This window comes from Lissotriton helveticus, chromosome 6, assembly GCF_964261635.1.
Source record: "Lissotriton helveticus chromosome 6, aLisHel1.1, whole genome shotgun sequence".
NCBI lineage: Eukaryota > Metazoa > Chordata > Amphibia > Caudata > Salamandridae > Lissotriton > Lissotriton helveticus.
Genome location: NC_136067.1, coordinates 1,332,850,968 through 1,332,863,856, shown reverse-complemented (window position 1 = coordinate 1,332,863,856; position 12,889 = coordinate 1,332,850,968).

Sequence of the window (12,889 nt, the reverse complement as noted above, 5' to 3'; positions counted from 1 at the left end):
TCACCCGGGCTCTCACCCCCTGCTCTGCCCTCCACCTCCCTCACCCGGGCTCTCACTCCCTGCTCGCTCTGCCGTCCACCTCCCTCACCCGGCTCTCACTCCCTGCTGCCCTCCACCTCCCTCACCCGGCTCTCACTCCCTGCTCTGCCCTCCACCTCCCTCACCCGGCTCTCACTCCCTGCTCCGCCCTTCACCTCCCTCACCCGGCTCTCACTCCCTGCTCTGCCCTCCACCTCCCTCACCCGGCTCTCACTCCCTGCTGCCCTCCACCTCACCACGCTCTCAGTTCCTGCTGTCCTCCCCCCTTCCACCACCTCTCCCATGTGCATCAGCCTGGCTGACACAGCCTCCCGAGCACCCCAGTACTTAACAGGTCTTAAACGACCATTTGTTTGTAAATGAGGCTTTGTTTTGTTCACCTCTTAGCGCCACTGCAGCTCCACTCTTGACTGTGGCTGGAATCGCCCGGGCCCCCACAGAGCAGTGTCTCTGACTCGCACTGCTGCTCCCCGAGGTGTTTGCTGAAGATAAAAAAAAACACACACAGGTGCGATGTCTAAAGCTCCGCGGGCCGCCACTGAAGGCTTGCCGGGCCGCTACTGGCCCGCGGGCCGTACTTTGAGTACCCCTGGTCTAGATGGATAGATACCCATTAGTGAAGTTTTTTTCATGCTTTAATAATTACTCGGCTTAAGACCAACTTTAATAAAATATGTAAATAATTTAGAATTACCAAAACAGTTAAAAAGTCAAAAACACAACACAATAAAAATCCCACTCTAATTTTGAAAAATAGAGTCAAATTTATCAAACAAAATGACATCAAATGATAAGAATATAACAAGGTGAGAAGAAGATATGATTTAAGTGCTGCAGTCTACAGTGGGTGGCATTTAACTTTCCATGCCAAGGCTGCAGTTTCTACACCATATACTATGGCCTTGTAGGAGAACCAAATACGCCAATCAGTGATTAGCCAATTTCCATATGTTTCAGGGGGTCAGAGCACATACGCCGGGCATTGGGCCCTGGGCAGCAGTGCTCCAGGGTGCAGAGTCTAAAATTAGCTGAAAAATAAAGCACAAAATGGGGGTGGCCATTCAAATAGAGGCATTTAGTCACAATAAGGAAACCGGGTTTGATATAAGTGATCATCAGAGCTGTTTTCACTAAGTCTGTGTTTCTCCACGTTCACGTACCCGTGATTGCCTTTGGGACACCCTGCTTCAAATATGATTTTAAAATGTATTCTTGCTTAGTGATAGGAATATTATCTTTATTAGAAGGCTCATCAAGATATTAGTTCCTATAATCAGTCAAGGTACTGGGAGGGTGATTTTCAAAGAGCAAATGAATACGTTGGAAATATCCCCCTTAAGATTACTGTACTCCTAGGTTTTTAACACATTTCTCTCTTTTACGGCCTTATCAAAGAATTCCAGGAGTGTTCCTGGAAAAATATGATCATCACAGTTTTCTAGGGATACTGACATATGTACGTTCCAGGGGATGAAGCACTCTGCACATAGGAACGTATATGCGCATTAACACATTTAACTCTCTTTCTTCGGGCGAATTATTTTTCACCACTAGTGTACCACTTCCGCTACCCCCTATTCATCTTAATAGTGTTCTCTGCATTCCCACATTACAAGAACGCTTTCTGCGAGTCATTGACCTGAACTAAATGTATGAGTGTTTCCAGCATAGGAAACTAAATGCCTGGCAGTGTCAATACACACTGACAATTTAATGAGTGTTTACTTACAGGAAGAAACGACAACTCTGAAACGCTCATTACCCTGCTCCAACCTTAAATTTGTGAATGCAGAATTTCCAACATATTTTTCGAATGTACATAGTGACAAATAATAGTTGCAAATAAAACATTCCACCAATCTGATTCGGTGAATCAAGATTGGGATTTTGCGCTCGAAAATACATTTATTTTTGAATGTTGAACTTAAGTGCACGAAACGCAAATTCGCACACAGCTAAAGTTAGTTTTGGCACACCTTTATAAAACAAAGGGTTAGGTAAACACGCATTAATAAAAGCTGATATGAAAACACATTATGCAGAGGAGACTGTCAGCAGAATTTTAAAAGGCTTATTCTCGACAGATCAGGCCACAGCCACCTTTTTAAAAATCGAAAACACAGAACTGTATCTCATGAATAATTTTAAAGAGCAATGAGGGCATTTCATTTCCCCTAACTGCAATTAAAATGTAATTGTCATTTTCAGTAGCAATGGAAAGAAAAATTGGACTGGGATAGTGAATCGGCAGAGGACATAGGCCTCGAACGAAACTAATGCAAACCTGTGAAATGTTTCTGTGGCGGTAGTTGTCAAGCGGCAATGGGAGACAAACTGATGACACTGTGTTCAGGACATTGCAACACAGAATGGTCGTGGGTGTCCTGAAAAAAATAAATGTTCAGCAGTTGGATTAAGTCCACTCTAACTGGTTGCTATGCATCCATACTTGCCAATATTCTATGAGCAAAAAAGAAGTATGATTTTCAAAGTTTTGAAAAGCTCATTAGCTTGATGAAAATAGTACTAGAAGTTTCACCTCATGGCTTTTCACCTGACAGTGACATCAAAGGAAATGACCTTGAGACACTTTGATAGAGACAATAGCAATGTGGGGTGGTGTTGGGGTGGTGTTATTGAGTTGGTTTCCAAAACTCGTCCAAATTTCATACTGTGCCCCAAGGAAACATTATACTCTTTGCTCGTAGACCTTACATGGTCTCCAGCTTTAGCTTCACCTTTTCGAGAATTTTTAGTTTTTTAATGTTTTATATGCCCATCCAGTGTACCTGCTCAAGCCTGAATTTTACTCTCAAGACCTACACAGTCTCCTGCATTACCTATGCTAATTGAAGTACAGGGCTCACAGACATGAGCATTACTTGTCAATGCCTTATAATAGTAAGAAAGAAAGATACAAAAGTGTAAGGGTAAAAAGGAGAAGTTAGAAAAGAAAGGTTAACGCAGCGTCCTCTCCAGCCTGGGAGCATGAACAGACCACGTCAGACACGGAGCTCTGGTTTGCACATCTTTATTCATCAGCCTGCAACCGTTAACTGAACACACTGCATCACAAACTTTATTAACCACACACAGTCACACCCACCAGATTATGTAATACTTCTAATAAGTCTGACGAGGACCCTACAAGGCCTCATATACACATAAACATAGGACACAACAGTTAAGTTAAAGAAAGAGGAGACACAGTGGAAAAGGAGGCTTAGGATGAATGACTAGGGATGGTATGGAAGAATAGAGAAGAAATAGAACGACCTGCCGCTGCTACTACCAAAGAAATTGTCATTTGTTTTATATTGTTGGAGGCTAGCTCCTTTTTAAACTGTTTGCTGCTAAAATTTGTTCAAAAACGAAATTGGTTTTAGAGATCGAATTGTACTCTGAATTTTGTTTAGTGACCCTACGATCCCATTCCTCGCATTGCTTGCACAATAATTGGACTAAAAACACACATCTCACCATTTCGGTGATTCCCTCGCCGCCTCACGCCCGTCCGCCATCTTGGGTGTGGGCTAGAAACGCTGCCACCACGCTTTAGGGGTTAGCGGGCTAGTTTTTGCGAGTGCCTTTCAGGCTGTCACCATAAATAACCATCAGTATGCGGGCGCGCAGCGATCGCGCGCAGCATCGCGCCGGAGGAGCGCCAGAGGAAAGCCCGCCTGTGCCCGTCCGGGCCAGGACGGGCCCAGGGGCCACACACTCTGGCCAAATCCGTACTTACTCGCCTGATGCTTTATGGACATTAAAGACAGACTCCTTCTGTTTAGATGAAGTCACCTTGGCCAACCTGCAAGCGGATGACCTGATGCAGACCACAGGCACAGGCTTCAGGACTCCCCCCACATTGACTGTCCGGCAGTCACATGGCCTAAGAATAGCGACACTTAATACGCGCTCTTTGCAAAAGCATTACCTAGAAGTCTTCTCTCTATTGCTTGAGGGTGAAATTGACATACTTGCCCTTTCAGAGACTTGGCTTGGCTCTGCCTCAACGCCAGACATCTTGGCTGCTCTACCCCCAGACTATGACGCGATCTGGTATAATCGTCCAAACGACTGCAGAGGGGGAGGTGTGGCATTTTTGTTTAAAAAATGTCTTGTAGTAAAAGAGATTCTAGCAGAAAACTGTGCCTGTGCGGAGCTGCTAGGGATTAAAGTCTCGCTTAAATCATCATGTTTCGTAATACTAGTAGTTTATCGCCCGCCGCAAAGCTCTCCGGATTTTAATGAGACCCTTTTCGAACTTTTAACGGACCTGGCCACCAGATTCAAGTCCCTCCTGGTGGTTGGCGATTTTAATTATCACTGGGATAAAGTACCCAGAGACCCTATTGAGACTGAGTTCGAAGCCAATCTCTCGTTGCTCAACTTAAAAGTTAGTGGTGGGCCCGACTCACGTGAAAGGCCATACATTGGACCTTGTCTGGTCCTCCCTGCCTAATACAGAAATAACGGAGGTTAGTCCCTACATTTGGTCGGACCACTTTATGATAAAGTGCTGGGTTCCAGGTGACCCTGTACGGGCCGCCCCAAACAAATCACGGAGAAAAATTCGACCTTGGAATAAGGTGAAAGCCGACCTCTTAATCACGACCCTGCTCTCCTCCATTCCCCCTAAAATGAGTGGCATAGATTTAGACCATGATGCTAGGATACTAAAGACCTGGATGCTCGCCGTTCTGGATATACTTGTCCCCGAGCAGATGGAGAGTACTAGAACTAAAGGGAAGGGAGCGCCATGGTTGGACGCCTCTTTGAAACAGAAGAAGCAAGCCCTTCGCAAGGCAGAGAGAAGGTGGAGACTTCATTACTGTCAAACGGAGGCCGAAATCTTTAAAACCTTGCTCTCAAAATACAAGGCAGATATCCTGGAAAGAAAGGCTGCTTTCTATGAGGGAAGAATTAGGGATGCGATAAACATACAGCGAGAGACCTTTACTATATTAAGGGAACTCACACAACGAGAAGGGAAAATCTCCACGCACGATCAACCAGACTGTGATTCCTTCCAAACTTTCTTCCTTCAGAAGGTACAGGATATTATCACTGACATTAAGACACGGCCAGCTCCAACCATGCTGCCTAGACAGACTGTTCAGGTACCACCTATGACTTTGAACAGTTTCCCCCCTATAGATGACAAATGCCTAGCGGAACTTGTCGGACAGATCAAGTCAGGCTCAAATATTGATCCATGTCCCCCTAAAAAATTTTAAATGGCCTTGCCAGGCATCCAGCCCCAGGTTTTGAGTTTACTGAATAACTCACTGAATACAGGTTATCTGCCAACTCAGATGAAAGAAGCCAGGGTCTCCCCACTTCTAAAGAAAGCAGGAACGGATACGAAAGCCTTAAAAAATTACAGGCCTATCTTGCAGTTACCATTTCTAAGTAAGATCCTGGAAAAGCATGTTCTCAGCACTCTAACCGGCCATCTCGAGGAATACCATCTCCTTCATGCCAGACAGGCTGGGTTTCGGCCTCAACATAGCACAGAATTAGTCATGGCCTCGATAGCCGATGAGCTGAGAGTCAGGGCTGATAATAAACAGCCATGCGCCCTGATTCTCTTAGACTTATCGGTGGCTTTCGATACGGTCAGCCACACCATCTTGCTGGACCGGGTCGCGAAATTGGGGATCTCAGGCCAGGTGCTAAAGTGGCTAGAATCCTTCCTGTCGGGTTGAACCCAGAGAGTGCAGTTAGGAGACCAGCTGTCCGGGATCAGTGAGGTGGCCTGGGGGGTGCCCCAGGGGTCGGGTCTATCCCCCCTGCTTTTTAATATCTATTTACAACCGTTGGTGGAGGAGCTCATGCGTATGAACTGTGAAGTTTTCAATTACGCAAACGACACCCAGCTACTGGTCCAGTTGGATGACACTAGAGAGGCCCAGGAATCAGTAAGGAGTCTACTCAGCTTCACGGTCAACTGGATGACTAACAATCTGTTGAAAGTGAATGCTGATAAAATGGAGGTGCTGGTGATCAGCAATAAAGAGGATCCCTGGAATGACCTGTATTGGCCTCCTGAGCTGGGAACTACTCCTTCTCCTGGTACTGTGGTAAAAAGCCTGGGATTAAGGATCGATGCAGATCTCTCAATGGCCCCTCAAGTCTCTGCTGTTGTCGGATCCTTCATAGGTGTGTTGAGGCAACTGCGAAAGCTAGTTCCCATCTTATCTGCCTCCACCCTGCAATCGATCGTATCTGCCACAGTTATCTCGAGACTTGATTATGGCAACGCCCTATATCTTGGCTTGCCACGGAAGCTGTTGAGGAAGCTGCAAGTGGTTCAGAATGATGCAGCTAGGCTGATCTACTCCCTGCCTAGAAACTCGCATGTAACCCCCCTGCTTCAAAAGCTGCACTGGCTTCCAGTGAAATTTCGAGTCGAGTTTAAATGTCTCTGCGTGGCCCATAAGGCACTCTTTGGGAAAGCCCCAGAGTACATCAAACAACGTTTGAAGAGGTATATTCCTGGAAGATCTTTGCGCTCAGGAACAACCTCCAATCTGACCCAACCTAGGTTCAAACTAAAAACCAGAGGAGGCAGGGCCCTGTCTGTGCTTCTCCCGCAACTCTGGTATGAGCTCCCGCCTATCCTGAAGGAGGAATTCCAGCTATTATCCTTCAGAAAAAAACTGAAAACCCATCTATTCAGAAAGGCATTTATAACAGTTTAGGCGGCGAAACAACTGAGGGTTTTTTTGGTTACCAGTGTGTTATGTTTTTTCTGTTAAGCGCTTAGAGACCGGCGATGATAGGCGCTATATAAATAATCCATAACATAACATAAAAGAAGACGAGAAAAAAAGAAGGAATGGTGGGGAGATGACTGCGAATGGTAAGAAACAAGAGGGGGTGAGATGAGCATTAACAATGAGCTAAGTAGAGAAAAGAGGATATGGGAAATAAACAAGACTCAAATAAGAGTAATGGGGAGTAGAAGAGAGCAATAGAAGGAAGAAGGGCATTGGAAGAAAGAAGTAGCAAGAGGAAGGGTTAGACGGTCATAGCAACAGTGACAGAAAGGAGCAGAGCCGAAGAAACGAGGAGTGAGGAGGAAAATATTTAGGGAAAGAAAGAGTGGAGATTGAGAGTTTGACAAACTGAGAGCCATGGAAGAGAATAAAGCGTAAGAGAGCGGCAGAAGAGGAAGGGAAAGAAAAGTGTCACTGAATAGATTATTGAGGTAAATGAGGATCGCAGAAGAGAATGTAAGATACACGAAAAGAAGAAATGACCACGATGGGTGGAGCCAGCAGAGGAACTTCCACTGTGGCAGCCATGACAACTACTCCTAGCTACCACCTACCAGGTCACCTACAATCCCAGAAATCCATGATGGAGCCTAATTTACAATCACATTGCGGAACATGGCAGGCCTTAAGTCAATTCTGACAAGCTAATCTAAACTGGCATACTTGCACAGAAGCAATATTTTCTGCCTACGGGAGATGTGGGTGCTTACCCAAACAGTTCTACAAGGCTTCTGCAAGCTTTTCAAGCCAGCAAATTCCCTAACTTATTAGGCCACCCATTGAGAGGTATTTCAATCTTTGTTAAGCATACCGGCAAGATTGACATTGTGCCCCTTAAACAAACCGTTCCTGCTGTGCAAGCTACAACAATTTCAGGGATAAAAATCGTAAGAAAAAAAAACCTTGCCCATGAAAAACTGGTATCATAATGTGCCCAAAGCCCTATAACAGGCCACAACTAGTGATCTTTACGATTGTTTAGAGGGCTCTCCTTCTGGACTTCACCTCACACACAGTTCAACTCACAGGGGACTTCAACATCAGGGGCCTGGGGAGTGCCAGCAACACTGCCCGCAGGGCCAAAGAACAAGCTAAAAAGAACGACCTCCAGAGCACCTACAAATTAATCGTTGCCGAACAAGCATTCGAGGCTCAAGCTTCTCACCAACAGTCTTCTTTTCCTTTTGCCTTCAAAGGAAAATCAACAATTGACTTCATCTTCTTGTCTGAATCCTTAGTGAGTTACCTCATCAACTTTGAAATGCTCAACAGGTCGGAAAGTGACCACCACTCCCTGATTCTAACTGTGATGTAAAAGCTCCCACAGAAGCTAATTGTCGGGTAGTGGGATTTTCTACGGGTGTCAAAGCAGTAAGGCTACTCAGGAGGATCAAAGGGTGGTGCCACAGACTACTCAACTGTGACAAAGTGGTGTGACAAGGTAACTATGGACTCCAGTATCAACCCAGAAGACATGCACCACAAGTGGGGCAGAACGACCAAGCAGTTAACGGACTTCCTACTAGTACCGGAGGCCGTAAGCAACACTCAAGGGTGAAAAGGAAAGAGCAACTCAATTAGCAGTACCACAAGGACATTGTCACAGCACGGAGAGCGTGAAGAAGGTCCCTGCACACCCACAAGTTTAACCCTACTGCTAAAACTGCAATGAAAATGGTCAACCTGTGCAGAGAATACAAACAAATAATGTGGGAAGCAAAGAGAGCCTCAGAAGAACAGGAACGGCTAAAGATATATCAAACGCTTGAGGAAACAAGCCTAACCCGCTTTTGAAATTACAGCAATAAATTAAAATTGCCAACTTTAACCTGGGAAAATGGAGTTTCGTAAAGAGCCTGGGTGAGCATGCAAAAGTGCAATACTCTGGCCAGCAGTACTAGATCACACAGACAAATGAGGGTCCATAGATCAGTCTATAGGGATCCAGCATGATCCAACAATGCCAGCCCAGGTCTGTAGGCTCATGAAGGCATTGAGAAACGGTGGAGCACCAGGTCCTAATGGCCTTCTGGTTGCATTTTTAAACACGCCTCGGAGGACTGGGAAAAGCTGTTAACTCCTCTCTTCAAACAAGCTTTCCTCTCACCCAGGTTCCAGATGCTTGGAGGGGGCTCTATCTTGTGCCCTATATTGAAGAAAAGGCCCCTTGCAAATCCAGCTAATTAATGTTTGATAGCCCGACTAGATCTAGAAGCCAAACTTACACTAGATCACTGCTTAAACAGCTAGAGGCCTGGGTCATGAACAATTATCTTCTTCCATTTTTCCACACAGGGTTTAAAGCTGTTGAGTCAACTATGGATAACTTCAGCCACCAAGCAGCCGAAAACAACCAACCACCATTCTTCTGCTGTTTCATCGACTATAGCGCAGCTTTTCATAAGGTAGACCATCCCATGCTATAGAGAAAATGAAACACATGGAGTATTCCCTCAAAACTATTAGGGGCTATTATCTCTTTTTACTCCCATAAATTGGTCCAAGTGAGTACTGGGCCACGTGCGGTCACCTTCAAAATCACCACCCAAAATGGCCTTAAGCAGTGATGTGTCCTTGCACCCCTACCATTCAACTTATACACAGCGGATTTGGACAAGGTGCTGGAGAGGAGCTGTTTGGCTACCCCATGAGTAAGCCATTCAAGCGTACACCTCCTGCAATATGCAGACAACATTGTAATAATAGCCCACACCAAAGTGGGCCTACAGCGGGCATTGAGTAGTCTCCATGCATGCAACTAAAGAAACTACCTTGTGATCAAACCAAGATAAGACCAAAGTCCTAATTTTCGGCCATCACAAGAACAAGACAAAACATTTCTAACATGGAGCATGGGGACTGTTAGAAATGGGGCTCTCTAGTTGGTAAGGGGTAGCACCTTTGTCCAAATAGGGACCTTCCCTCTAATCAGGATAAGGGGGATACAATCCTGCTCACCCCCTTGGTAGCTTGGCATGAGCAGTCAGGCTTATGTCAGAGACAGTGTATAAAGCATTTGCACATAACCAACAGTAACACAGAGAAAACACTACAAAATGACATCACACCAGATAAGAAACATATCCAAAACTTTATATATTAAAAACGACACCAAAACGATAAGAAGCCCACATACAATACACAAAAATAGGCATGTTGCAAGAATAACCTTAAAAATGCAGTTCCTTGAAGTCAGTACCTCCGTCCAGGGTTACTGCGGTGCGGAAATCAAACAGAATCCAACCGTTGTACCCAACCGCGTTGGTCATGGTGTTGGCAGACTCTTAAACAGTACCTTTTTGTTGCGTCTGATCACGTTGGGAAGGGCGGTCGTGGTCACGGGTGTGATGTGAAGCATAGCGTTGCAGCTTGGGGTGCCCTCGAGGCATGGGCAGGCAGCAGCTCATTTACTGTCATCTAGCGGCATCTGTGAGACCAGAGCTGAGGTGCGGAGTGAGATGGGGCTCGTTGTGGTACTGATAGCTCATGGTGCAGGCGACAGTGCCGGTTGTGGGCAGTGATGTCATTGGTCAATCAATCAAACACATTTATAGAGTGAGCTACTTACCTGCTAGGGTCTCAAGGCGCTGGGGGGAGGGGAGGTGCTGCTGCTGCTCGAAGAGCCAGGTCTTGAGTTGCTTCCTGAAGGAGAGATGGTCCTGGGTCAGCCTTAGGTGGGTGGGGAGGGAGTTCCATGTCTTGGCCGCCAGGTAGGAGAAAGATCTTCCTCCGATGGTGGTTCTGCGAATCCGTGGGACGGTGGCGAGGGCGAGGCTGGCGGATCGGAGCTGGCGGGTGGGTGTGTAGAACGTGAGGTGGTTGTTGAAGTATTTGGGGCCCATGCCATGGAGAACCTTGTGCGCGTGGACGAGGAGGCTGAACGTGATCCTCTTGCTGATGGTGAGCCAGTGCAGGTCTCTCAGGTGGGCAGAGATGTGGCTGTGACGGGGGATGTCCAGGATGAGTCGTGCAAAAGCGTTCTGTATGTGTTGGAGTATTTTCTGTAGTTTGGCTGTGGTTCCAGCGTAGAGGGCGTTCCCGTAGTCCAGTCGGCTGGTGACGAGGGCCTGGGTGACCGTCTTTCTGGTTTCGGTGGGGATCCACCGAAAGATATTTCGGAGCATGCGCAGGGTGTTGAAACATGATGATGAGACGGCGTTGACTTGCTTGGTGATCGTGAGGGAGGATTCCAGGATGAAACCCAGGTTGCGTGCGTGGTCCGTGGGAATGGGGGCGGTGCCCAGTGCAGGGGGCCACCAAGAGTCGTCCCAGGTGGAGGGGGATGGTCCGAGGATGAGGACTTCCGTCTTGTCCAAGTTCAGCTTCAGACGGCTGAGCTTCATCCATTCCGCGACGTCTTTCATTCCTTCCTGGAGGCTGGCTCTGGCGGTGGCGGGGTCGGTGAGGGAGAGGATCAGCTGGGTGTCGTCAGCGTAGGAGATGATGTTTAGATTGTGTTGGCATACAATAGCTGCGAGGGGGCTCATGTAGATGTTGAAGAGGGTGGGGCTGACTGAGGAGCCTTGAGGAACGCCGCAGATGATCTTGGTGGCCGCTGAGTGGAAGAGAGGGAGGCGGACTCCCTGAGTTCTGTTGGAGAGGAAGGAGGTGATCCATTCCAGAACTTTTCCTTGGATCCCGGCGTGGTGGAGGCGGGTCGTTAGGGTGCGGTGGCAGACTGTGTCGAATGCGGCCGATATGTCGAGGAGGATGAGGGCAGCAGTTTCCCCTTTGTCGAGCAGGGACCTGATGTCGTCGGTGGCTGCGATGAGGGCGGTCTCGGTGCTGTGGTTAGCTCGGAAGCCGGACTGCGATGGATCGAGGGAGCCGTTTGTCTCGAGGAAGACGGTCAGCTGTTTGTTGACGGTCTTCTGAATGACTTTAGCGGGGAAAGGGAGGAGCAAGATGGGGCGGAAGTTCTTGAGGCCCGTGGGGTCCGCTGTAGGTTTCTTCAGGAGGGCGCTGATGTCTGCATGCTTCCAGCTCTCTGTTAATGATGTTCTGGAGTTGGGGTGCGATGATGGAGTCGGCTTTGTTTAAGATGTGGTGTGGACAGGGGTCGGTTGGGGAGCCGGAGTGGATGGTGTTCATTACGTGGGTGGTGTCTTCAGTGCTGACGGGGGTCCAGGTGCAGAGGGTGGTGGTGGGGGGCGTTGGTTCGGTGGTTGGGTGTGTGGTCTGGGCGCCGAAGCTGTTGTGTATGTCGGCGATCTTGTGGTGGAAGAACGAGGCGAGTGAATCGCAGAAGTCTTGCGAGGGCGTGATGTCGTTGTTGCTGGCGCTGGGGTTGGAGAGCTCTTTGACGATGCTGAAGAGTTCCTTGCTGTTGTGGGTGTTGTTGTCCAGTCGTTCTCTGAATGCTGTCCTTTTGGTGGTGCGGATCAGCTGGTGGTGTTTGCGGATGGCGTTCTTGAGGGCTGTCATGTTTTCTGTTGACTGGTCGTGGCACTAGGCTTTCTCGAGGGTGCGGCAGGATTTCTTGGAGTTCTTGAGGTCATTGGTGAACCACGGGGCTTTCTTGCTGCCGGGTCTGCTGGGAGGATTCTTCAGTGGTGCAAGGGCATCGGCACAGTTGGTGAGCCATTGTGTGAGGTTGTGGGCTGCTTCGTTGGGGTCCGTAGTGGTGGTGGGAGGGTTCTGGCTCAGCGAGGTGGTGAGCTGGTCGGTGGTGATCTTGCTCCAGCATCTTCGGGGAGCCTGTTGGGGGTGGTGGTGGGTCATGGTTTTTCTGAAGTTGAAGTGGACGCAGCTGTGATCTGTCCAGTGTAGTTCGGTGGAGTGGCTGAAGGAGATGTGGTTGCTGGAGGAGAAGACTGGGTCAAGCGTAGTGGGTGGGGGTGTTCACCAGTTGTTTGAGTCAGAGGTTGGCGAGGTTGTCCAGCAGGGTGGTGGTGTTGTTGTCATTGTTGTTTTCCAGGTGGAAGTTGAGGTCCCCTAGGAGGAGACCAGGGCAGCGGAGTGAAGCGGTGCGGAGTGCGGTACCCACAGGTCACGGTGCAAGCAGCAGCTTAGTGGCGACGGTGGTCGTTGTCATCGGTGAGACCAAGGTTGCGGTGTTAGATGTGGCA